At 41.8% G+C, this 25,072-nt stretch overlaps 1 long non-coding RNA gene across 3 annotated transcripts in view; it reads left to right on the top strand.

The window, feature by feature from the left end:
- LOC118002901 overlaps window positions 1-25,072 on the top strand; it is a 197,636-nt gene that overhangs the window by 63,737 nt on the left and 108,827 nt on the right. The window contains exon 1 of one of the 3 annotated variants that reach the window (XR_004677207.1): window positions 10,873-11,157. The exons of the other annotated variants lie outside the window; for them this stretch is intronic. This is a non-coding gene — a long non-coding RNA (uncharacterized LOC118002901). Of the gene's footprint in view, window positions 1-10,872; window positions 11,158-25,072 lie in introns of those variants that run through there. 3 annotated transcript variants of the gene reach the window in all.

The following is a 25,072-nucleotide window of genomic DNA, read 5'->3' as shown; positions in this document are numbered from 1 at the left end:
TTTCTGAGAGATGCTTATTCAGCTTCTGCTTGTCTAGCTTCAATAATAAGGTGCTTGATGGCACAATGAGGCAGCCCTTTCAATTGTTGGGTGACCCTTTGTGGGAGCTTTGGAATATTAAGCTGAAACCAGCTTTACCTTTTCCTTCTCCATTGATCTTCTAGTTTTTGAGGTAATTGGAACAAGGTTAGCTTGATCTTCAACATTGCACCTGTTTGCTATTTGAAAACCACTATTTCCTCTTTTCTAAGCCAGCAACTTCACTTTCCCTCAGCGGTGACTCATCATCCTGGTTGGCCTTCAGACTATCTCTTTTTACGTGGGGTAGAGTAAGACAGGACAGTTATTGTCCATCATCAGTCCCATTGGATTAGGACCACCCTATGACCTCACTTAACCTTTATTACCTTCTTTTAGGCCCTGTTTCCTAATACAGTCAAATTGGGGATTAGGGTTTCAACATACTAATTTTGGAGGACATGATTCAGCTCAGAGCATCCTATGGCCATAGGTTTGTGGCTGGTGCTGGAGACTTGTGATGGGAAACCAAAGCAAAGAGCCATGGCTGCCAAATCTTGGGCTGCAGGGCAGTGTGGGAAGAGTCAGAACTGCCCCTCTGCCTTCAGGGGCCATGCTCCCTATCTCTATAATTCCACCGAGCCCCTGAGGTTCCCCATTCTTGGTTTTGAGTAGCTGTTATACTGATGAGATGGGGACAAAAAGGGACACAGCTGAAATATGTTATTGCATCAATAACTCTGAGCTTCACACCAGGGATTTTCCTATCTATCTCACATTGGGCATTTTGCCTTCCTGCCATAGAAACAGATGCAGGGAGGGCAGGTTGTAAGCTGCAGCCCTTAATCATGAGGGCAAAGGGAACTCTCCCAGGACCTTCACTGCTGCCAGGATGACTGTGGCGACCTGCCAGAGAAATCCCAGCAGCCTTTGTGGAGAAGCTTAAGGTGAGGAGACCCACTGGTTCTATGACCCAACCTGCTTCAGCCCAGAAGAGAGTTAGGACAGGGTAAGCAGGGAATCTTCCATTGGGATTCTCTAGATTACTAGTGCTAGTAAAAACAAACCTAAAGTGCCTTCAGTAAGATGGGAATGTCCTGATTCACATATAGTCCACAGGCGGGCTAAGCTTCCAGTATGGTTGGGTCCAGTGCTCAAATATTGTCACAGGGATCTGTCTCCAGGCTTGCTTTGTCTGGGTGTCAGCTTTACCAGGTCACTTTGTGGGTTCATATCCTCACACTACCAACTCCAGAGGAAGACTGAACATGTTTTCTTGGCTTTGACTAGTTTATGTGCCATTCTGGAACGAATCAGTGTAGCCGCATGGATGGGATATGTTGTTATTCTAAGCCAATTAGGACCCCTCCCCCCCGGAACTAGGGTTGGAGTCAATCCCATGGAAACCACATGACTGGAGAATAGTGGAGGGTGGTTTCCCAAAGGAAATTTTGGATACTCTTTCTCAAAGGAAACTTTGGATCTCTTGGAACTTTGGGAAATGGCTGTTGGACAAAAACAACAGATATTTATTACAGAGCATTTCTGACATGGTCCCCAAAACAAATCTGTAGTCACTGTTCCTAGAATGTCCTTGAGAATTGTAATAATGTGTCACTTTCTTTTCTTTTTAAAATATTTTGTTTATTTATTTGTCAGAGAGAGAGAGAGAGAGCGCACAAGCAGGGGGAGGGGCAGGTAGAGGGAGAAGCAGGCTCCCTGCTGAGCAAGGAACCCGATGTGGGACTCGATCCCAGGACCCTGGGATCACGATCTGAGCTGAAGGCAGACGCTTAACCGACTGAGCCACCCAGGTGTCCCTGTGTCACTTTCTATTTATACTCTTATTACAACAATATGTTTATATACTGGAGTATAGAACTGTAGTCCACTGAGATTATCCCCTATTTGTTTCTGAGATTCCCCTATGGTCTTGTCACTTGCGTCCATCCATCCAAAAACAAATACTGATTAAGGGTCTCCTGTGTACCAAGGGATGCTAGATTCTGGGGATGGTTGCAGCGAACAAGAGAGAGATGGTCACTCCCCTCATGGGACTTTGAGTCTAGTGTTCCAGTCTCCTTAGCAAGCTTCTGTGCTAGTGCTTGTCCCATCTTGTCACGTGGCTCAGGCATCTCTGGTCTTTCTCAGGCTATGGCTGTCCCCATTACCACACTGATCTTGGTCTATTCTGTAGTATGCTGTGCCACTTGGAGAGCAGGATCTCCCTTTAGTTCTGTACAGCATGGCAGAGACTGCCTTATGCTCTCATATGTGCAAGATAGAGCTTGTCACAACTGTCATGAATTTTCCATATATTTATTTGTTTATTATCTTTCTCTCTAGACCACTCATAAGGGTAGTGACTATGTCTATCTTATTCATCATTGTTTTCCTTTGCCTAGCACAGTGCCTGGAGTATACTAGGCATTCAAATACTAGGAAGATCTGCTAGACTGTCAGGTTTAATAAGACTACTTCAGGTAGAGGAATAATGAAAGAAAAATACAATACCAGAAGAATGCTGAAACAGTTACTAGGTGTGTGTCTTGGTTGACTCAGATTGCCATAATAAAATACTATAGATTAGGTGGCTTAAACAACAGATTTATTTTCTCACCGTTCTGGAGGCTGGGAAGTCCAAGATTAAGGTGCTGACCAATTGTGTTCCTGGTGAGAGCTCTCTTCCTGATTTACACATAGCTTCCTTCTTGTGTGTACACATGGTGGAGAGAGAGCAAGCAAACATTCTGGTATTTCTTCTTCTTTTTTTTTTTTTTTTTAAGATTTTATTTATTTTTTAGAGAGCGAGCGAGAGAGAAACAGCATGAGAGGGGAGAGGGTCAGAGGGAGAAGCAGGTTCTCCGCTGAGCCGGGAGCCCGATGTGGGACTCGATCCCAGGACCCTGGGATCATGACCTGAGCCGAAGGCAGACGCTTAACCATCAGAGCCACCCAGGCGCCCTCTGGTATTTCTTCTTATAAGTACATTAATCCTGTCCAATAAGCACTCCCCCCTGATATCTTTTAACCTTAATTACCTCCTTATAGGCTCTATTTCCAAATATAGTCACATTGAGGATTATGGCTTCAATATATTAATTTTGGGGGGACACAATTCAGTCCATAGCAGTGTTGCTAACTTCAGAATCTGTAGCTCTATGGTACCTTCAGGGGCCTTTCTATTGTCCATCTTCCTAGTTTTCCTGCATACTTTTGTATGGCAGAGGCCAGTTAACCATACCCTAAAGTGTTCAGAGTATGTCTACTCATAAGAATCTAAGCATACCTCCCCCAAGACCTGGAAAGTGAATGAAATTCCTCTGCTCCCAGTCTAAGGCTTTCTCAGTCCCTATTTTTTTTTTTTTTTTTGTCCAAGTCTCTGTCTCATCCAAGGATTGGGACTATCCACTCCCTTTAGGGGAACCTTATCCTTAGATAGCTCCTGTCTGAAAAAAAGATAAAAGTGTCTCTAAAGACTATTTCAAGCTCAACCCAAAATGAAAATCTTCTCCACCAAACAGATACTTATATTTAAAATTTTTAAAAAATTTTTATTATGTTATGTTAGTCACCATACAATACATCATTAGTTTTTGATGTGGTGATCCACGGTCCATTGTTTTCGTATAACACCCAGTGCTTCATGCAGTACGTGCCCTCCTTAATACCCATCACCGGGCTAACCAATCCCCCCTCCCACCTCCCCTCTAAAACCCTGTTTGTTTCTCAGAGTCCATAGTCTCTCATGGTTCATCTCTCCCTCCAATTCCATCCCCCCTCATTTTTCCCTTCCTTCTCTTAGTGTCCTCCATGCTATTCCTTATGTTCCACAAATAAGTGAAACCATATGATAATTGACTTTCTCTGCTTGACTTATTTCACTTAGCATAATCTCCTCCAGTCCCATCCATGTTGAGGTAAAAGTTGGGTATTCATCCTTTCTGATGGCTGAGTAATATTCCATTGTATATATGGACCGCATCTTCTTTATCCATTCATCTGTTGAAGGGCATCTCGGCTCTTCCCACAGTTTTGCTATTGCGGACATTGCTGCTATGAACATTGGGGTGCCTATGGCCCTTCTTTTCACTACATCTGTGTCTTTGGGGTAAATACCCAGGAGTGCAATTGCTGGGTCATAGGGTAGCTCTATTTTTAAATTTTTGAGGAACCTCCACACTGTTTTCCAAAGTGGCTGTACCAACTTGCATTCCCACCAACAGTGTAAGAGGGTTCCCCTTTCTCCACAATCTCTCCAACATTTGTTGTTTCTTGCCCTGTCCATTTTTGCCATTCTAACTGGTGTAAGGTGGTATCTCAATGTGGTTTTGATTTGGATTTCCCTGATGGCTAATGATGATGAACATTTTTTCATGTGTCTGTTAGCCATTTGTATGTCCTCTTCAGAGAAGTGTCTGTTCATCTCTTCTGCCCACTTTTTGACTTGATTATTTGTTTTTTGGGTGTTGAGTTTGAGAAGTTCTTTATAGATCTTGGATACCAGCCCTTTATCTGTAGTGTCATTTGCAAATATCTTCTCCCATTCTGTGGGTTGCCTCTTTGTTTTGTTGACTGTTTCCTTTGCTGTGCAGAAGCTTTTTATCTTGATGAAGTCCCAAAAGTTCATTTTTGCTTTTGTTTCACTAGCTTTTGTAGATGTATCTTGAAAGAAGTTGCTGTGGCCAATGTCAAAGAGGTTACTGCCTATGTTCTCCTCTAGGACTGTCTCACATTGAGGCCTTTCATCCACTTTGAGTTTATCTTTGTGAATGGTGTTAGAGAATGGTTGAGTTTCATTCTTCTGCATGTGGCTGTCCAATTTTCCCAGCACCACTTATTGAAGAGACTGTCTTTTTTCCATTGCGTGTTTTTTCCTTTGTCAAAGATTATTTGACCATGGAGTTGAGGGTCCATATCTGGGTTCTCTATTCTGTTCCATTGATCTGTATGTGTGTTTTTGTGCCAGTACCATGCTGTCTTGGTGATTACTGCTTTGTAATATAGCTTGAAATCGGGCAACGTGATGCCCCCAGCTTTGTTTTTCTTTTTCAACATCTCCTTGGCGATTCGGGGTCTTTTCTGATTCCATACAAATTTTAGGATTGTTCCAGCACTTTGAAAAATGTCATTGGAATTTTGATCGGGATGGCATTGAAGGTATAGATTGCTCTGGGTAGCATAGACATTTTAACAATGTTTATTCTTCCAATCCATGAGCATGGAATATTTTTCCATCTTTTTGTGTCTTCTTCAATTTCTTTCATAAGTGTTTTGTAGTTCCTAGAGTATAGCTCCTTTACCTCTTTGGTTAGGTTTATTCTGAGGTATCTTATGGTTTTTGGTGCTATTGTAAATGGAATCATTTCTCTAATTTCTCTTTCTACAGTTGCGTTGTTAGTGTATAAGAAAGCAACTGATTTCTGTGCATTGATTTTGTATCCTGCCACATTACTGAATTGCTAGATGAGTTCTAGTAATTTGGGGGTGGAGTCTTTTGGGTTTTCCACATAAAGTATCATGTCGTCTGCGAAAAGAGAGAGTTTGACTTCTTCTTTGCCAATTTGAATACCTTTTATTTCTGTTTGTTGTCTGATTGCTGTTGCTAGGACTTCTAGCACTATGTTAAACAATAGTGGTGAGAGTGGGCACCCTTGACGTGTTCCTGATCTTAAGGGAAAGGCTCTCAGCTTTTCCCCATTGAGGATGATATTCGCTGTGGGTTTTTCATAGATGGATTTTATGAACTTGAGGAATGTTCCCTCTATCCCTATACTCTGGAGAGTTTTAATCAGGAAAGGATGTTGTATTTTGTCAAATGCTTTTTCTGCATCCATTGAGAGGACCATATGGTTCTTCTCCCTCCTCTTATTAATGTGTTCTATCACATTGATTGATTTGCGAATGTTGAACCACCCTTGCATCCCGGGGATAAATCCCACTTGGTCGTGGTGGATGATCCTTTTAATGTATTGTTGGATCCTATTAGCTAGGATTTTGTTGAGGATTTTGGAATCCATATTCATCAGGCATATCGGTCTGAAATTCTCCTTTTTGATGGGGTCTTTGCCTGGTTTGGGGATTAAGGTAATGCTGGCCTCATAGAATGAGTTTGGAAATTTTCCTTCTGTTTCTATTTTTTGAAACAGCTTCAGTAGAATAGGTATTATTTCTTCTTTGAATGTTTGGTAGAATTCCCCAGGGAATCCATCAGGCCCTGGACTCTTGTTTTTTGGGAGGTTTTTGATCACTGCTTCAATTCGTTACTGGTTATTGGCCTATTCAGGTTGTCAATTTCTTCCTGTTTCAGTCTTGGCAGCTTATCAGTTTCCAGGAAGGCCTCCATTTCATCCAGATTGCTCAGTTTATTGGCATATAGTTGTTGATAATAATTTCTAATAATTGTTTCTATTTCCTTGGTGTTAGTCGTGATCTCTCCCCTTTCATTCATAATTTTATTAATTTGGGTCCTTTCTCTTTTCTTTTGGATAAGTCTGGCCAGTGGTTTATCGATCTTATTAATTCTTTCAAAGAACCAACTTCTAGTTTCATTGATCTGATCTACTGTGTTTCTGGTTTCTAATTCATTGATCTCTGCTCTAATTTTAATTCTCTTCTCATGCATGGCTTAGGCATCGTTTGTTGCTTTTTCTCTAGTTCTTTAAGGTGTAGAGTTAGTTGGTGAATTCGGGATTTTTCTATTTTTTTGAGTGAGGCTTGGATGGCTATGTATTTCCCCCTTAGGACTGACTTTGCAGTATCCCATAGGTTTTGGACCGATGTGTTTTCGTTCTCATTGATTTCCCTGAATTGTTTAAGTTCTTCTTTGATTTCCTGGTTGACCCAAACATTCTTGAGCAGAGTGGTCTTTAGCTTCCAAGTGTTTGAATTTCTGCCAAATTTTTTCTTGTGATTGAGTTCCAGTTTTAAAGCATTGTGGTCTGAGAATATGCAGGGAATAATCTCAGTCTTTTGGTATCGGTTGAGACCTGATTTGTGACCCAGTATGTGGTCTATTCTGGAGAAAGTTCCATGTGCGCTCGAGAAGAATGAGTATTCTGTTGTTTTAGGGTGGAATGTTCTGTAAATATCTATGAGGTCCATCTGATCCAATGTATCATTCAAAGCTCTTGTTTCCTTGTTGATTTTCTGCTTAGATGATCTGTCCATTGCTGAGAGTGGAGTATTGAGGTCTCCTACAATTAACGTATTGTTATCAATATGACTCTTTATTCTGGTTAACAGTTGGCTTATGTAGATGGCTGCTCCCATGTTGGGGGCATAGATATTTACAATTGTTAGATCTTCTTGTTGGATAGACCCTTTAAGAATGATATAGTGTCCTTCTGTGTCTCTTATTACAGACTTTAGTTTAAAATCTAATTTGTCTGATATAAGAATTGCTACCCCAGCTTTCTTTTGAGGTCCGCTGGCATGGAAGATGGATCTCCATCCCTTCACTTTCAGTCTGGATGTATCTTTAGGTTCAAAATGAGTCTCTTGTAGACAGCACATGGATAGGTCCTGTCTTTTTATCCAATCTGCAACCCTGTGCCGTTTTATGGGAGCATTTAGGCAATTCACGTTGAGAGTGATTATTGAAAGATATGAATTAATTGTCATCATGTTGCCTGTGAAGACGTTGTTTTTATAGATTGTCCCTGTAAATTTCTGTTGTAGATTACTCTTGGGGTCTTTCTCCTTTTATAGAACCCCCCTTAATATTTCTTGCAGGGCCGGCTTAGTGGTCACATATTCTTTCAGCTTCTGTGGTCATGGAAGCTCTGCATCTCTCCATCCATTCTAAATGAAAGCCTTGCCAGATAAAGTATTCTTGGCTGCATGTTCTTCTCATTTAGTACTCTGAATATGTCTTGCCAGGCCTTTCTGGCTTGCCAGGTCTCTGTGGATAGGTCTGACGTTATTCTGATGTTCCTCCCTCTGTACGTAAGGACTCTTTTCCCCCTAACTGCCCTTAAGATGGTTTCCTTGGTTCTAAGATTTGCAAGTTTTACTATTACAAATACAGATGTATTTACAAATACATGTTCTAGTCCTCTCTCTCTCTCCACTCCCTCCGGGATTCCAATTATTCTGACATTGGAATGCTTCATGGTGTCACTTATTTCTCTGATTCTATTTTCATGGATTCTGAGTTGTTTTTCCCTGGCCTCCTCTTTTCCCTTTTTATCTATTATATTGTCTTCCAGGTCGCTTATTCGTTCTTCTGCCTCAGTTACCTTAGCTGTAGCTGTTAGATTATCTAGATTGGATTGGATCTCATTGATAGCATTTTTTTCAGTCTAACGCTCTCCCACTGAGCTATTTTGGCAGTCTTCATTGATAGCATTTTTAAGTTCTGCCAATTCACCTTTCATTTCTGCCCTTAGAGACTCTATGTTGCCATTAATTGATTTCTCCATTCCAGCCATTGTCTTCACAATTGCTAGCCTGAATTCCCATCTCCGGCATCTTGGTTATATCTGCATCCATTTGTAAATCCTCTGAGTCTTTTCTGTTTTTGGGGCTCCTCCTCCTAGTCATTCTGTTGATGGGTGTTTGAGGGAATGTATAGAGTCCAAATTATTGACCAGAACCCAAGCAAGAGGCACCTGTTTTCTTGGGACCTTAGGGCTGCTGGCCTCTTGTTTTCCCAGCCTGTCTTCTGCGGGAGGGGCCTGCCGCGCTGTTACTCAGGCAACCCTGTTGTGGGTGGGGGAGTTGCCCTGCCCCCCTGTGGTGGGGGATGGGCTCAGCGGGAATCAGTTTTTGGGGCTTTTGTTCTCTGGCGGCTTTCCCTGGCGGCTTTCCGCGTCTCTTCCGCGAATCAGAGCAGAAGAGACCGTTTCCAACCCTCTGCCTCAGAGCAGAGAGCACAGTCTGTTCTTCAGTGAGCTCTCCAGGCCACACTGTCTCCGTTTCTGTCTGTGCTGCTATAAACTGCAGCGTCCTGGGTTGTGCGCCCCTCTGCAGCGCTCCCAGTCCTGCCTCCAGGTCGGGGCATGTCTCTGCCCTTTGTGCTTCTAAAACCGCCAGCCGCTCCCAGTTCGCATGCTCGACCCTGCTGCTCTGGGTTTCTGTCCCAGGGGCTGCCCTAAAGTCCTTTCCCCGCCACTACCGGTCGGCCAGTCTGCGCCCCATCCGCAGCGCGCCACGCTGTCGCTCACTGGTGGTGTAGGATCCCCACGTCCAGGCACCCTCCCACCGCCCTTTATCCTCTAATACCTGCCCGGAATCACGGCTCCCTGCTTCATACCTCGAAACCAACCGCCTGCAATATTCTGTTTGTAGAGATCCAGATCTTCTTGCGTCTCAGGCTGGTTTCCTGGGTGCTCAGAGTGGTCTGGTAGATATCCAGCTCAATTCCGGGGACCAGTTGAAATAGGGTCCCCTACTCCTCCGCCATCTTTCCCCCCCTCTTATATTTTAAATTTGAAAGATTTACATAATTTCACATTATTCTTTAAAAAAAGTTGGTAGGTGTAACCAAGGATGCATTTTGATTTTTTTTTTCCCCCCAAAACAAAGGATCTGCCTACCCCAAAGGGAATTCAATTCCTTGTATCTGGACAGATAGAATTGCTTTCAGCACTTAAATGGCAGCCTCCCTTCCACTACCCCTTCCCTTCAGATTTTACCCATCAAGGCTTGGAAAATCTTAGGAATGGCCAGAACTCACCTTATACTTACACCACCTGAGTCTGGTACCGGATCACATACTGCAATATTTTTAGTCTCTGAGGCTAGACCTCTGTATTTATGAATGATGATGGCTGGAATAAAGGAAAAAACTAAAAGTATCCTAAAACTGCCAGAAATGTTCAGGTAACCCTCCAGGTCGTATAGCTATAATGAAAAAACTGACTCCTGGTTGCTTGGAATAGCCTTGAATATTGGTAAAGTCAACCAAATATAAATACCTCAAGCTGGGTGGTAATTGTTTTCTTTAGTAATGGAAAGTATGTTTCTTGAAGAGAAAGACAAACTTTTTAAAAGTGTTTTTTCTCCTGCCATCCTCATCTATTGATTGGTCTAGGATTTCTATGGAGAATATTTGACATGACTAATAAGTGTTTTAAAGTTCAATGAAGAAACTGCCTGGACCATTAATAGCTTAAAAACAACAAATAAGAGTAAAATATAATTTCCAAATGGTTGAGTCTGGGTATTATCTTTTTGGTAATAATAATAAAGATAACAAGGAACATTTATGTAGTGCTTTAGAGTTTACAGAATGTTTGGTGCGTTACCATTAGGTCTATTTTAGGGATGAGCACTCTGTTGGAGCCTAAGCTAGTAAGTAACTGCAAATCTCATCATTCAGATAACTAGTGGAAATTCATGGTGGAGGTGGGGCATAGTTCTCCCTCTTCCCACCCCCTGTGTTGCTTCTGCTTCCACTTCTGCTAGGTTCCTCCATTTTGTCTGCCCTGCCACTACCTGCCCCCAGCTTTCTGGGGGCTTCTGCTGCCTTTGAGACCAAAGGGATGAGGAAGTCTCTGCCACCAATGAAGCTGACTATGACATGTTACTAGATTGAAAACAAAACTACTAACTCAGATTCTTATACGTACGTATTCATTCTGGCTCACTCTCAGCCCCATTTGGTGGATATTTGCTAGTACACAACCTTTTGATGTCACCAGAGTCTGTATTTTTCCATTACCTAGCTGAGGCCCACTGTTGGCAAATACTGAACTTGGTGAAGTTAGGAATCTAGAATCAGGAAACCCGTTCCTGGAGGAGCCAAGGGAAGTTTTAAGACCTGTGAGTCCTGACTGACCTTGGGGACCTGGTAATGAGATAACGATGACAGATTTTGCTCTGAGGACAGTTTCTTCCAGCACCATCCCCAAGATCACTACCCATGTATGTTGCCTGCAGAGTGGGAGAGACCCAAGCTTTCTAGCCATTGTCTTATCTGCTCAGAGAGCTCTGAGTAGAACTGCTCCTCCCCTTGAGGTTCAGCCAAATGGAACCTTCTTTGTGACCTCTGAATTCCTATTGCTGAGGAAAGAGGAAAACGCTGGGTTGTGGGGAGCTCATCAGGCCTGTACAGAAGACAGGATTTCTGACTATTCTCAGAAGGCAGATTTTTGTTCCTCATCTGCACATTAATAAAAATACTATCCAGTAGTGGTAAGTCAGAGTCTTCTTTATTATATCTTATTTTAATTCCTTTAAGTTATTCCATTAGGATGTTTGCTTTACTGTGTGTTGTCATTTTGGTGTGCTCTGTTTCTTTGGCTGTTCTGAGTTTTGTATGTGTGTTATTTGGATGGGTGTGGTAGTATTTTCATACATGTATTTGCTAACTAGAGGATATGTCTTTCCCCTTTGGAACTGCTGTTATTGAAAGAGTGTTTCTTTATGTGTGGTTCATGGTTAAGCTTTACCCATGTTTGGCTCTATGTGGTTGTTTTCTTTTTAAACATATACCCATGTACATATTATTAAATAAACTTTCTACTCCATGTTCCCCAAGAGAAACCATGCACAGAAAAAGGAATGTAGTAGAAGAGGAAATTCCAGCCCATCTGTGCTCTTGGTTACTTTCTCAGACAAAGGTTAAAATCTTTACCACAGAAAGAAACTCTTGCTTGTGAGGATGGGTAGAGGAACCCATCAGGTGTTTTAAGTTTATTTTCTTGGCTTCCCTCTGGTCATTCTCCCAATCTCTGTCATTTTCTCCAGGGTACCCAGGACCAATGTTGACCTCTCTTGCAGCTAGTTATCTGGGCCTTTGTGTTCTTTGCCTGACTCCTGAAGCATGACATTGAACCTGGAGGATTGTAGTCTCTTAAGATTTGGGAGTTTTGAGGGGCAGAGAAGAAAGTTCTGACCTAGGTTAAAGTTTGATATCAAAGTGCCCAGAATTCTTTTCTTTTTAAGTACTGAATGAATCAATGTCACTGCTCTGTTCAAACTTCTGCCAGCTTCTTTCATTAGTATCTTCTCCTTTTGATAGTGTCATAAAGCTGCTGCATCTAATACCAATGGAGATGACCACTTACAGGACTAGTATGGAGAAACTAGTATGGAGAATTTAACATCCCTTAACATTTGAGCTTCCTCAGCTAGCAGGGTTTGTCCAATTTCTTACTGACCCAATGCCGATAGAGCAGTGCTTATTTGCATGGGAGACTTTATCTTCTTGGTAGAGGGATAGATAATCCATAATATAAGAAAGAACAGGCGAGGAGAGCATTGAACTTGTTGCTGCTGTTATTGCTGCTGCCCTTCTCCTCCTCCTCCTCCCCTTCCTCCCCCTCCTCCCCCTCCTCCCCTCTTCCTCCTCCCCCTTCTCCCCTCCCCCTCCTCCCCCCTCCTCCCCATCCTCCACTCCCCCTCCTCCCCTCCTCCTTCTCCCCCTCTTCCTCCCCCTTCCTTCATCTCCCCCTCCTCTTCCCCTCCCCCTCCTCCTCCCCCACCTTCATCTCCTTCTCCTCCCCCTCCTCCTCCTCTCCCTTCTCCTCCTCTTCCCCCTTCCCCTCCTCCTCCTCTCCTGCCTTCATCTCCCGTCCTCTCCCACTCCCCCTCCTCCTCCCCCTCCTTCCCCTCCCCCTTCCCCCTCCCCCATACTTCTTCTTTTCGTCTTCTATTGCTGTTATTGTTGCCCACTACCTGCTGCTCTGACAGTAACTGCCGCTGCTGCTGCTGTGGCCGGTCCTCCTGCTGCTAGTGCTCCTAGTACTAGTAGTGGCAGGATCTAGTGCTAGTACTTGTGTTGCTGTTGCTAGTTACCATCCACATGGTCAGTTCTGTGCTAGATGCTGTAGGAATTTAAAAAAAAATCACTGTCAAAGACTTCAGGATGTTTCTAATTTATATAAGACTACCCTGAGAAATAATGGCTGGGAAGCAAGCACAATAGTTACCATTTATTTAGCACCAATATGTGCCAGATGCTTTACATAATTAGCTCATTTAATTATCTGAGCATCTTAAGAGACAGGGCTTACTATTAACCCTTCTCGGTAGATCTAGAAACTATGTTCAGGGAGGGCAAGTAATGTGCCCATGATCACACAGCTAGTGAGTGACAGAGCTGGGATTTAAACTTGGGTCTCTCAGGCTCTAAAACTTACTCCATTTTCACTAGGCTGGCCTGTAGTCTTTATTATTTTGGGACGATTTTATAATAGTGTCCGGAAATAGCAGGGCCTGTGTCGTGAGAAAACTGATACACAGAGACTATGAATGACCCTCAGAGCTGGTTACCAGGACTGAGACTCAGGACTCCCAATTCCCAGGCGATGTTCTGCTTCTCTGCGGAGCAACAGTGTTTTACTGATTCTGTATTTATAAAGTAACCGTGCAAATTACCACAGGCCCAGAGACTGAAAATTCAGCCAGGGGGACAAGAGGTCTAGCAATTATGAAGATTGTGTACTTCCTTGTATACTTGCCATGCCATGTACTTTGTGCAGCTGTATTCACTTTGATCAGCAGCATTGTCTTCATAGCACCTTTGCCCCCTGAGCAGCATTGGCATCGTAGAACAGAAATAAACGTCAGGTCTGGTGGCTGAATAGTTGGGAGATGTATGTATTGCTTTGCTCAATGAGAATTTATTGAAAATTTAGTCTGTGCCCACCAGTGTCAGATTGTACCAAGTTTTCTTAGACAAGATGTTTGTAGTTGGTGGCCTCTAAACTGCAAGGAGTTGTTAGAAGCTCTTTAAGGCACAGTTTCTTCTCCATGATCTGTACATGGCTCACATATTGTGGATTATTGGAGTGAGCACTTCCTCTTTTTTCCATTGCTGGCTGAATTCTGGGCTGCTACTGGGGAACCAAAGTGGCGAAGGTAGGATGCCTGAAAAAGGTGTGTTAATGAGGGAGGGTCTGTGTTCCAGATATAAATATAAACATTTTGAGGATTATATGTTATGCCTTGGAGGTTAAGGATATAGCTCTGTAGTGAGTCTACCTACTTAGGTTTGAATCCTGGCTCTGCCACTTAAAGCAGCAAGATCTTAGGCAACTCTGGGTACTTCTGTTCCTTATCTGTAAAATGAGAATGAGTACTTGTCTCCCAGGATGCCTTTTTTTTTTTTTTTTTCTCCCAGGGTTCTTTAAAGATTAAATGAATGAATACATATTCCAACAGTGCCTGTCACATAATTAGCTATTATAAGCATAATTATTATTATACTTTTTTCCTCATTTCTCAAAAAGTAGCTCACATTTGACTAAAATATTTGAATGCCTTACTCTATATACCTTTTCTGTATATGCCTCCTTAGTACTTTAGGCTGAGACTGGATTTTTATTTTTATTTATTTTTCTTTTTTAAAGATTTATTTATTTATTTTAGAGAGAGAGAGAGCACATGCATACAAGTGGGGGATGGACAGAGGGAGAGAAGCTTCAGGCAGATGCCCCACTGAGTCTGGAACCCAGTGCGGGGCTCAACTGGGGCTCAATGTGGGGCTCAATGCAGGGCTCAATCTCACTACCCATGAGACTCGACCTGAGCCGAAACCAAGAGTGGGATATTTAACCGACTGAGCCATCCAGGCGCCTCCTAGGCTGAGAGTGTATTTTTAAAAGGTAGCTTTTAGATACAATGAAAAATGGGAGAAATATAACAATTTATAGATTAATAGAAGAGCCCATTTCTAGGAAGCCAGATAAGAAGGAAATATTTGGAAACTCTGTTAGAGAACTAGCACTTAGAGTATGCCTTTTCCTAGTTTAAATTATGAGTGGCTCCATATCCCTCTTCCTTCCCAGATGGAGACTTCTTTAAGTCACATTCAAGATCCTTTCCTTCTGTTTCCCTGTCCAGCCTTATCTTGCACACTCCCCTCATCTTTTGTAAGTCAAGTGAACAAGGAAAGTGTAAATCACTACAAATATGTCATTCTTAGTAGAAAAACCTCAAAAGTTCCTCTTTTAGCCATAGCAAGTTTGTAGTGATTTTTGATGTACATTTATATACACTTATACTTCACATAGTGCAACAAATTTACTCTCTATTATTCACATGTGAATTATTTAGTTCAATGGTTCTCAATTCTGACTGATCACTAGAATAATTTGGGAGGCTTTGAAAAATACATGTAATAGTTCAGATATTATAGTGGCTTATTTCTTTTCATTTAATAATCCACTGTGGATATTTCTGGTTGAAGAGCAATTCTCTTCCACTGATGATGCAGGGTTGTCTATCCTGGGGGCTTAGGGATTCCATCTCTGTCTTCTTGGTATCATCTGGTTTGCTAGGGCTTTCTTCTCTTCCCCATCAGAGTTTACCTCTTCCAGGAAGTGACAACATGGATGGGCCTTGAAGGTGTTATGCTGAAATAAGTCAGAGAAAGACAAATATTGTATGATCTCACATGTATGTGGAATCTTAAAAAATAAACAAATGAAACTCTTAGATACAGAGGACAGATTGGTGATTGCCAGAGGTGGGGGGAGAGAGGTGGGCAAAGAATTGAAGGGGGTCAAAATGAAACTTGGATAAATGCTTTGCTCAAGGACATACACTTTAGGTGAGTATAGAGCCTACAGAGGAGTTTAGGTTCTAGAGCATACATTCTTTTACAACTTCATACCTTTCTTCTTGCCCCTTTCCTTCTCTCTGCTTCTCCCCTTCTGCTTTCCCTCATTTTCTTTCCCATTTTTTCCCTCCTCCCTCCCTTTTCCCTGCCTTTTTTTCTCTTCCTCTTTCTCCTATCCCTCTTACTCCCCTTTTCCCCGCTTTTTCCTCTTTTCTCTTCCTTCTTTTTCCTTCTCCCTTCCCCTTTATGCATTCCTCCTTTCCCTCTTTCTTAAGGCACTTACAAATGTGGCATTTTACTTCTTAGACTCTCATAATGGTATTAGGTAAGCAGAACAGTTATTCCTCATTTTACAGATGAGGAATCTGAGAGGTTAAGTGACTTGGCCAATTTCCCATGGCTAGTTCATGTTTGGGCTTCAACCTAATTGTCTTCCCACTAGTCTGATTAGTGCCTGTCTCACAGCATGCACCACCTTGCAGGTATCAATGGTTGCTGATGGCAGATGGTGATACCTCTCCTCCAAAACATTCATTAGCTTCCAGCTGAGTGGAGTGAATCCTGAGGTAATTTAGGAGCCAGAGCAGGTTTGTGAGGGAGACCATGGGGCAGGTGGGACTTGGATTCTCCTCAAATTCCACCATCTGAGTAAAATTTACTCATAAAGCTGTCTCCTGCAAAAGAGGACTCCAAATGGATTTCAGAACCCACCAATGCACGGGAGCCCTACCCAGCGATCAGAAGTAGCACCTCAGAGTGGAGCCTCTTTTGGGGGTGGGGGAGTGTTGGTATTTACCTTTTTCAAAATCACCACTTGAAGTCCCATGTAGATAAATGGTGCTGGCTCATTTTTCCTTGGGGCATCATCTTTTTCTTCAGTGTCACTCATCTGGTGTAGCGTATTCGTGGCATTCTACAGCAAGTGACTAACAATTCAAAATGTTAACCACACATTATTATAGTGCTGACTGACCACAGCGGTCACTGTCTACAGTTATACCACACTTCTTGGGTGTTTAAAACATTGAGCCAAGAGCCAACACACCAAGTAAAACAGGCCTTGAAGTATTTTCATTTTATATTAGTTAGGAAAAAGGTTTATTTCTTGGCCAAATTCCATACAAGATCTGGATGTCTTTTTGTTGTTGTTACTGTTTTCCTTTCTCCCTCCAGTTTTACTGAGGTATAACTGACAACATTGTAAGATATGGAAGTGTACAATGTGATGATTTGATGTATGTATACTTTGTGAAATGATTACCACAGTCAAGTTAATTAACACACCTATTACCTACATAAATTACTTTTGTGTGTGTGTGAGAGAATGCTTAAGATCTACATTCTTAGCAGATTTCAAGTGCATAGTACTGAATGAAAATTTTTACTCTTTGACTAAGATCTCCCTCCAAGTCCTGGGCAACCGCCATTCCGCGGTTTCTATGAGTTTGGCTTTTTTTTTTTTTTTTTTTTTTTTAGATTCCACATATAAGGGATACCATACAGTATTTTTCTTTGGCTTTTTCTACTTAGCATAACCTTGCAGGTTCATCCTTGTTATCACAAATGGCAGGATTTCTTTCTCTTTTATGGCTGAATAATAATAATAATAGTAATGATGATAATGATAATAAAATACGCACACACAGATATATATGTATATGTATATCTCCCACATTTCTTTAATCCCTTCATCTGTTAATGGACACTTAGGTTGTTTGCGTATCTTGGCTATTGTGAATATTGCTGCAATGATCATGAGAGTGCAGCTATCTTTGAGAGACTGATTTAATTTCCTTTGGATATATACCCAGTAGTGGGGTTCCTGCACCATATGGTAACTCTATTTTAATTTTTTGAGGAACCTCCATACTGCTTTCTATAATGGTGGTACTGGTTTACATTCCCACCAACAGTATATAAGAGTATAAGGGTTCCTTTTTCTCCACATCCTCACCAACATTTTTTATCTCTCATTTTTTTGATAATAGACATCCTAACAGGTAGGAGGTGATATCTCTTTATGGTTTTTTTGTTTGTTTGTTTCAAAGATTTATTAATTTACTTGTATGTGTGTATGTGTGTGTGTGTGTGTATGAGAGAGAGAGAGAGAGAGAGAGAGAGAAGGCTGGGGGGGGAGGGACAGAGGGCGAGAGAGAGAGAGGTGCTGAACTTGGAGCCTGATGTGGGGCTCAATCCCAAGACCCTGAGATCACCTGAGCTAAAACCAAGAGTCAGATGCTTAACTGACTGTACCACCCAGGTGCCCCTCATTGTGGTTTTGATTTGCATTTCCCTGATTAATGATATTGAATATCTTTTTATATTTTGCTATTTGCTATATGTATATCTTCTTTGGAAAAATGTCTATTCAGGTCCTTTGCCCATTTAAGAATCTGATTATTTATTTTTTTGCTATTGAGTTGTAAGAGTTCCTTATATATTTGGGATATTAACCCTTTATTGGATATATGGTTTGCAAACATTTTCTACTTATTGTTTCCTTTGCTGTGCAGAAACTTTAGTTTGGTGTAGTCCTACTTGTTTATTTTTGCTTTTGTTGCCCATGCTTTGGTGTCATATAAAAAAAAATCATTGACGAGAACAATATCAAGGAAATTTTCCCCTATATTTTCTTCTAAGACTTTTATGGTTTTAGGTCTTATTCTTAAGTCTTTAATCCACTTTGAGTTAATTTTTGTAAATGGTGTAAGATAAGGGCCCAGTTTCATTCTTTTAAATGTTGATATCCAGTTTTCCCAACACCATTTATTGAAGAGGCTATTTTTCCCCATTTTGTATTCTTGGTGACCTTGTTGAAAATTAGTTGACCATATATACATGGGTTTATTTCTCTATTCTGTTCCATTGATCTATGTGTCTATTTTTATGTCTATATCATACTGTTCTGATTACTATATTAAGATAGTTTGAAATCAGGAAGTGTTATGCCTCTTTTTGCTTTGCACTTCTTGCTCAAGATTGCTTTAGCTATTTGTAGTATTTTGTAGTTCCATGCAAATTTTAGTATTGTTTTTTCTATTTCTGTAAATGCATTGGAGTTTTGATAAGGGTTGAATTGTATCTGAAGATTGGGTAGTATCGACATTTTAACAATATTAATTATTCTAATCCATAAACATGGGCTGTCTTTCTATTTATTAGTGTCTTCTCTAATTTCTTTCATCAGTGTTTTGTAGTTTTCAGTGTATAAGCCTCTCACCTCCTTGGTTAAATTTATTCCTAAGTATTTTATTCTTTTGGATGCTATTGTAAATGGGATTGTTTTCTACTTTCTTTTTTGGATACTTTGTTGTTAGTATATAGAAACATAACTGATTTTTGAAGAGCTGGGTATCTTAATCTGTTTGGGCTACTGAACAGAAGTACCATAGACTGGGTAACTTATTAACAGCAGACAATGATTTCTCATAGTTGTGGAGTCTGGGAAGTCCAAGATCAAGGAGCTGGTAGATTCAATGTGTGGTGAGAATCCATTCTTAGGTTCTTCATTCATGAATGCAAAATGGACAAGATTAAGACCTATGAAAAAATTAAATTCTAAAATAAGAAAGCCCCAGAAATACAATGTTTCATATGTTGCTCCCGAATGTTTTCCTTTCCCTACATAAAGCTGCACAATTGTGCTTCTGCCCACACATTAAAGCCGTTTGGTTTCATGTCAAAGGTTTGTGTTTGGAGTTAAATCTAAGTGAAGCAGCAAACCATACTAACTCTGTAAGTCAGGCAAGATAAAATCTTAAATGCAGAAGGATGTCAGGGAAATCTCTGAACTGGTTGGGCCAGTTTCTTTGGACAAAATCACCCCAAGGTCTCCAAATCTAGGTGTTCATTTGGGATCTAATTTGCCTTCCCTGGGCTTTTTAAAAGACTTGTTATTCACTTATTTTGAGAGGGGAGGAGCAGAGAGAAAGGGAGAGAGAATCTCAAGTAGACTCCACGCTGAGCATAGAGCCCGACACAGGGCTTGATCTCACGACCGTGAGATCACGACCTGGGCCAAAATGAAGAGTCGACTGCCCAACCAACTGAGCCACCCAGGCTCCCCCTTTTCCTGGACTTTTTGAGGCTTTTTGGCCTTTACCGATGGGAATTTTCCCTGGGAAAGGACAGAGGAATGGGGCTCAGGCTGACTGGGTTGTGAGATCACTGTCATAAATCGGGGAATGTCCAGGAGATAAGATAATGCTTTGCATCTTCCTTGTGGTGCGATCTTGCCAGTTCAGGCCCTGATCCTACCACTTTTAGGGGTCTCATTGCTAAGGTTCAACACTTTAGAACCCAACCTTTTCTTTCCCTTCCAAGGAAGCTGCGTGCCAATGGTGCCAACTTGCACCTTCCACAGTGTCTCTAGTGGCTCTCCAGACCAGTTAGGTCTCTCTGTGATTGTGACTGAAATCCCAAAGTTACTGGCTGAAGCAGAAAAGTGGACCTTTTGGCTCTTACAATCTACAGAGCCAGAGTAGGGCTGATTTCTGGCTCAAGCGGTCTCACCAACTCAGCTCAGCTCTGCTCTTTGTCTTGTTGGCTTTATCCTTAGACAGCTCTTCATTCATGAATGCAAAATGGGCAAGCAGCTTCAAATTTGACATCCTTTCACTTTCAGACCAGGAGCCAACAGTGATTTTTATTAATACGTCTCATTGCATCTCATTGGCTTCAGTGGGGTCCCATACTCATCTCTAACTAATGTCTGTAGGTCAGGGGAATGTAACAAACTGGTTGGCTAAAGACTGAGTCACATGCTCCATTCCTTTAATTGGATTCCCACCTAGTATGTGGAAGAGGTGATGTCTGGAAATAATAAATCCAGACTTCAGGTAACAACAATAATAACTGAGCTTCTTTTTTTTTTTTTTTTTTTTTTTTAAGATTTTATTTATTTATTTATTTGAGACAGAGAGAATGAGAGAGAGAGAGAGCACATGAGAGGGGGGAGGGTCAGAGGGAGAAGCAGGCTCCCTGCCAAGCAGGGAGCCCGATGCAGGACTCGATCCAGGGACTCTAGGATCATGACAGGAGCCGAAGGCAGTCGCTTAACCAACTGAGCCACCCAGGCGCCCAATAACTGAGCTTCTATATCTCATTATTATGTCTGCAAGTTCTCTTCTGATCACCAATGATTAATTATCTTTAGATAAGAATTTTTGCTTTGCCTGGTTATCTAAAGAAAGTAGAAGCTATGCTGAGCCTCTAACAATAAGAGCCACAAATGTCCACTCTAGTTTGGTGTCCAAATATTTTTGGCCTCCGGATATCTCAGAAAGTATATAAAATATAGTGATTGAGGCAGCATCCACGGGCAGCATGGGTGTATGGTCATATAAGCATGTGGTTGGAGTGTTTGAATACTTGTATGTTTTGTGAGCGAAGGTCAGTTTTGAAGTAGAATTGGGCATTTTTGGTAGAGGATTAGCCAAACACTTTATCTTTGTGAGAGAATTTGACCCTTTGGTTAGCTCTGTAGCTCTGTTCCCCTGGAAACCTGAAAATGATAAAATGTCAATAATATTTCTAGGCAACATTGCTTAGGGTAAAAATGGCCCTTGGTTAGTAAAAATGACTACCTGAGGTAGGAGAATTTCCCTGGTCTGGCCCTGACTGTGCTCTCTAAGAGGGGCTGTTTGTCCATTCTGCATATGACCCTAACCCTGGGGGATCTCTAAGAGGTCCCCTCCCCACCATCCATTGTATTCTCCAACTACCTCTGAAGTGAGTGATGAGGGGTAAGCCCTTGTTGGTCTGGATTGAGATAACTATAAATCCTGAGAGGAAGCCAACATTTGGGGCTCTTCTGAGCACAGTGACTCTTATAATTGGGCATACCTTTTGGGGGAACCCTGAAAATTACATCTGTGAAATTGTTCCAAAGATACGGGCTCCTGTGAGGAATAATGCTTTTAAGGCTGGTTGCTCTTGAACTTGCTTGTGTTCTACTCATTGTTCTTGAGCTGTCACCTCGGGGCCAGATACAGTAGCTCCTGGATACTGTGTGGATTGCCACAAGATTCTGACAGAAGAGTAGTGCCTGATGCTGCCCTGATGGCAAACTCTCTGAGCTGACCAGTTGGCTGTGATAGTCTTGTGTGTGTGGATGTTCACTGGGGCTTAAGAAGACCCACAGGTGGTATTGCAGACACATACGTAAAATGCAGCCTGAAACGAGGCTCAGATTCCAGATATCATGATATGGCAGAGATTGGATGACTGTTTATTATGCCTGTTTCCTTTTCTTCCTGGGCACAAAGCTAGATTCCATTTCCCAGTCTCTCTTGCAGCATGTGTGGTCATTTGAGTTCTAACCAATGGAATGTGGATGGAAGTGAAGAAGCATACTTCCAGATCTGGCCCATAATAACCTTCCCTATGCCATCTCTATCTGCCCAATGAATGCCCAGGTCTCTAAGGCTCAAGAGGAAGGTGAAACCTCAAGACAGAGACCCTGAATCACCACATAGAAGGTCACCTGTCATCGGGCACATCCATTTAGACTACAAAAGGAACATACCATTATTATATTTAGCCAGGGTAATTCAGAGGCTCACCTGTGAAATCAACTAGTATTTCCCCAATTAACAGTTGCTAACTAACAACTAACAGTCCTCAGATCCAGAAATTTTAACATGATACACTAAGGGATGCAGGCTTGCCACATTTCCAGGAATAGCTTTAGGGTTTTTTTTTTTTTTTAATTTAATTTTTTATTTTTTTTAAAAGATTTTATTTATTTATTTGAGACAGAATGAGAGAGAGAGAGAGCACATGAGAGGGGGGAGGGTCAGAGGGAGAAGCAGACTCCCTGCCGAGTAGGGAGCCCGATGCGGGACTCAATCCAGGGACTCCAGGATCATGACCTGAGCCGAAGGCAGTCGCTTAACCAACTGAGCCACCCAGGCGCCCAGCTTTAGGGTTTTTTAAACCCCTAAAATACAAACACAAGATGTATGTTTACATCATGAGCTGATGATTTGGAAATAAGATTCATTTACTACTCCTGAAATGGTAAGAATTTGGGACACAACTCCTAATTTTAAGTAGGGGAAAATGGCCAGGAGGAAACATTTGTATAAATGTTGCTCTGTCTACAATACCACCACCAATTTCTGCCTTGCCAGTTCAGAATGGCAGAGAAAGACTACAAATAGAGACTACAAATAGACTGTTGTACTGGAGATGAGAGAAGTTTCACTTTTTCCTCTTCTAGCCTCCAGACTAAATCAGGGGTTAAGGGGGGGTTCTAGCCCATTATGGATGGACAGCCAGTGGAACTTTAGTCCATGGAAAAAGAATTCTATGGCTAAATAAGTTAGGGAAATAGTACATAGAATATTTTCCCCATGAGAGGATCTCAATGCATATCAGCATATTAAAGGCTCTGAGAAGCTCTGTAATTAGGAAACCTGTTTTTAACATTGTAAGTTTATAATCAATAACAATACATGTTATAATTTTAATATATTTTATGAAGTTATTTAATTTCTATTTTATTAAATTGTTACAATTATAAAAAATTTATTTTAAGTAGGCTCCCTGACCAACATGGGGCTTGAATTCAGGGCCCTGAGATCAAGAGTTGCGTGCTTTACCGACTGAGCCAACCAGGAGCCCCTAAATTGTTATATATTTATTTATAAATAGATAATTTGTGTGTAGTAAACTACCCCCAAATTTCTTTACTATAGTAAAAGTTTATTTCTCACTCATTACAGTTCCATGTGGGTCAGTGGGTGGTTGGGAGAGCATGGTTCTAGCACATTGTCATTTAGGGACCTGGACCCCATCCACTGTGTGGGGCTTCAGAATTTTCCACTAGATACTTTGCATCCAGCTAGCAGGGACGGAAGTATGGCGAAGGCACACATGCTCTTAACTCTTTGGAGGTGTTTCTTTTCACTTCTACTCACATTCCATTGGTAAGAACCAATCCCAAGGTCCACCTACAGGTAAGGGCACTGGGAATGTACCTAGGAGGAAGAGGAAAAACATGGATGTTGGTGAGCAATCCCAGTAGCTGTCACAAGTTGTTCTGCTGAATCCCAAATATTTATTTTCTCCCTTTTGCCCTACAGCAAACATGTATTCACATCCCAAGGAAGCTACCTAAAGTCCCACATAGTCACTATGTCAGTTGAAAATCCAGGATTTTTCAGTGATGCAGAGTCGTCTCTGTCAGAGGCAAAACGGGAGACATATGGTGGTCCCTAACCCACAGCAGTTCTGAAATCCTTCTAGTCATTCAGGTCTGAAGCTCCCTGACTCATTTCACTCTTCTGGCCTTGATTCTGTTCTCTGGGAGAAACTCATTTGTTCTTTGTTGCCTGTGGCCCTGGCTCTGTCCACTGAGAGTATCCCTTGTCCATTACCTTTCCTGATCTCATCTGAAGTGAGTGGTGAGGAGTAAGCCCTCCTTGGTGGCTGTGTAGACTTTGCAAGCCATTTCCTAACCATCTGAGTCCACAGTGCAGAATCTGGCTGGATGTACAGTTGAGCCTCCATTGATTGGGGTGAGTGGGCTATTAATGACAATAGTAACAAGGTTTGACATTTCTATGGTGCTTCTGGTTTCCAAATGCTTTTATATACATTATTGCATGCAATCCTCAAAACAACCCGTGACGTGGGGATATGTAACAGTGAAAAATAAAACACTGGGAAGTCTAAAGTGAACGATTATAGGTCCATTCAGAAGGCAAGAAAACACTTTATGATTTGCTTCTGCTTTATGGGTCCCCCCCGCCTTTTTTTTCAAACCTGATCTGGGCCATTTTGTGGGCTAATGATTCAGCCTGCTCAGGTTGTTAAAAGTCTGGTATGGCCTCAGATTTGATGAGCCATCCATCTCTTCCCAGCAAACAAATGAGTTGCTTTTGGTAAAGGAGACTGACAAGATTCTTCTCATTCTGAGAAACTGTATTCAAGTCTGAAATACCTGATTCCACCCTGCTCTCTCCTCTTTACAGAATCATGGGATTTCAGCTCTGGAAAGGCCAGTAATATTGTTCTAGACCCATGACTCATTCCATCTTTCTCAGAGGCTGAGGAGTTCTTCAGAGGTGCCTTCCTGGGTCAGTTCAGAGCAGATGAAGTAAGGGGTTGGGGTTGAGAAGGGTTCATCAGTTTTGGCTCTGGGCTTCTTTTTTTTTTTTTTTTTATTTGATAGAGAGAGAAATAGCGAGAGCAGGAACACAAGCAGGGGGGATGGGAGAGGGAGAAGCAGGCTTCTTGCTGAGCAGGGAGCCTGGTGTGGGACTCGATCCCAGGACCCTGGGATCATGACCTGAGCCAAAGGCAGACACTTAACGACTGAGCCACCCAGGCGCCCGTGGCTCTGGGCTTCTTATCACCCCTCAATCAGGGCAACCTGGCTTTGGACTATATCATTAGAATAAGGGGTTCAACCACTAGCAAAACTTGCAAACCATGGTTATTAGTTAAATAATAACCATGAATGGTTATTATTTATTAATAACCTCTCCATATGAAAAACTTGAGGTCCAGAGAGGTTAATTGACTAGCCTGAATGCA

The sequence above is a fragment of the Mirounga leonina genome, unplaced genomic scaffold (genome assembly GCF_011800145.1).
Source record: "Mirounga leonina isolate KUSES-001 unplaced genomic scaffold, KU_Mleo_1.0 Mir_85, whole genome shotgun sequence".
Taxonomy (NCBI): domain Eukaryota; kingdom Metazoa; phylum Chordata; class Mammalia; order Carnivora; family Phocidae; genus Mirounga; species Mirounga leonina.
Note: the sequence above shows the minus strand (reverse complement) of the source record. Positions and strands in the feature narration are given on the sequence as shown.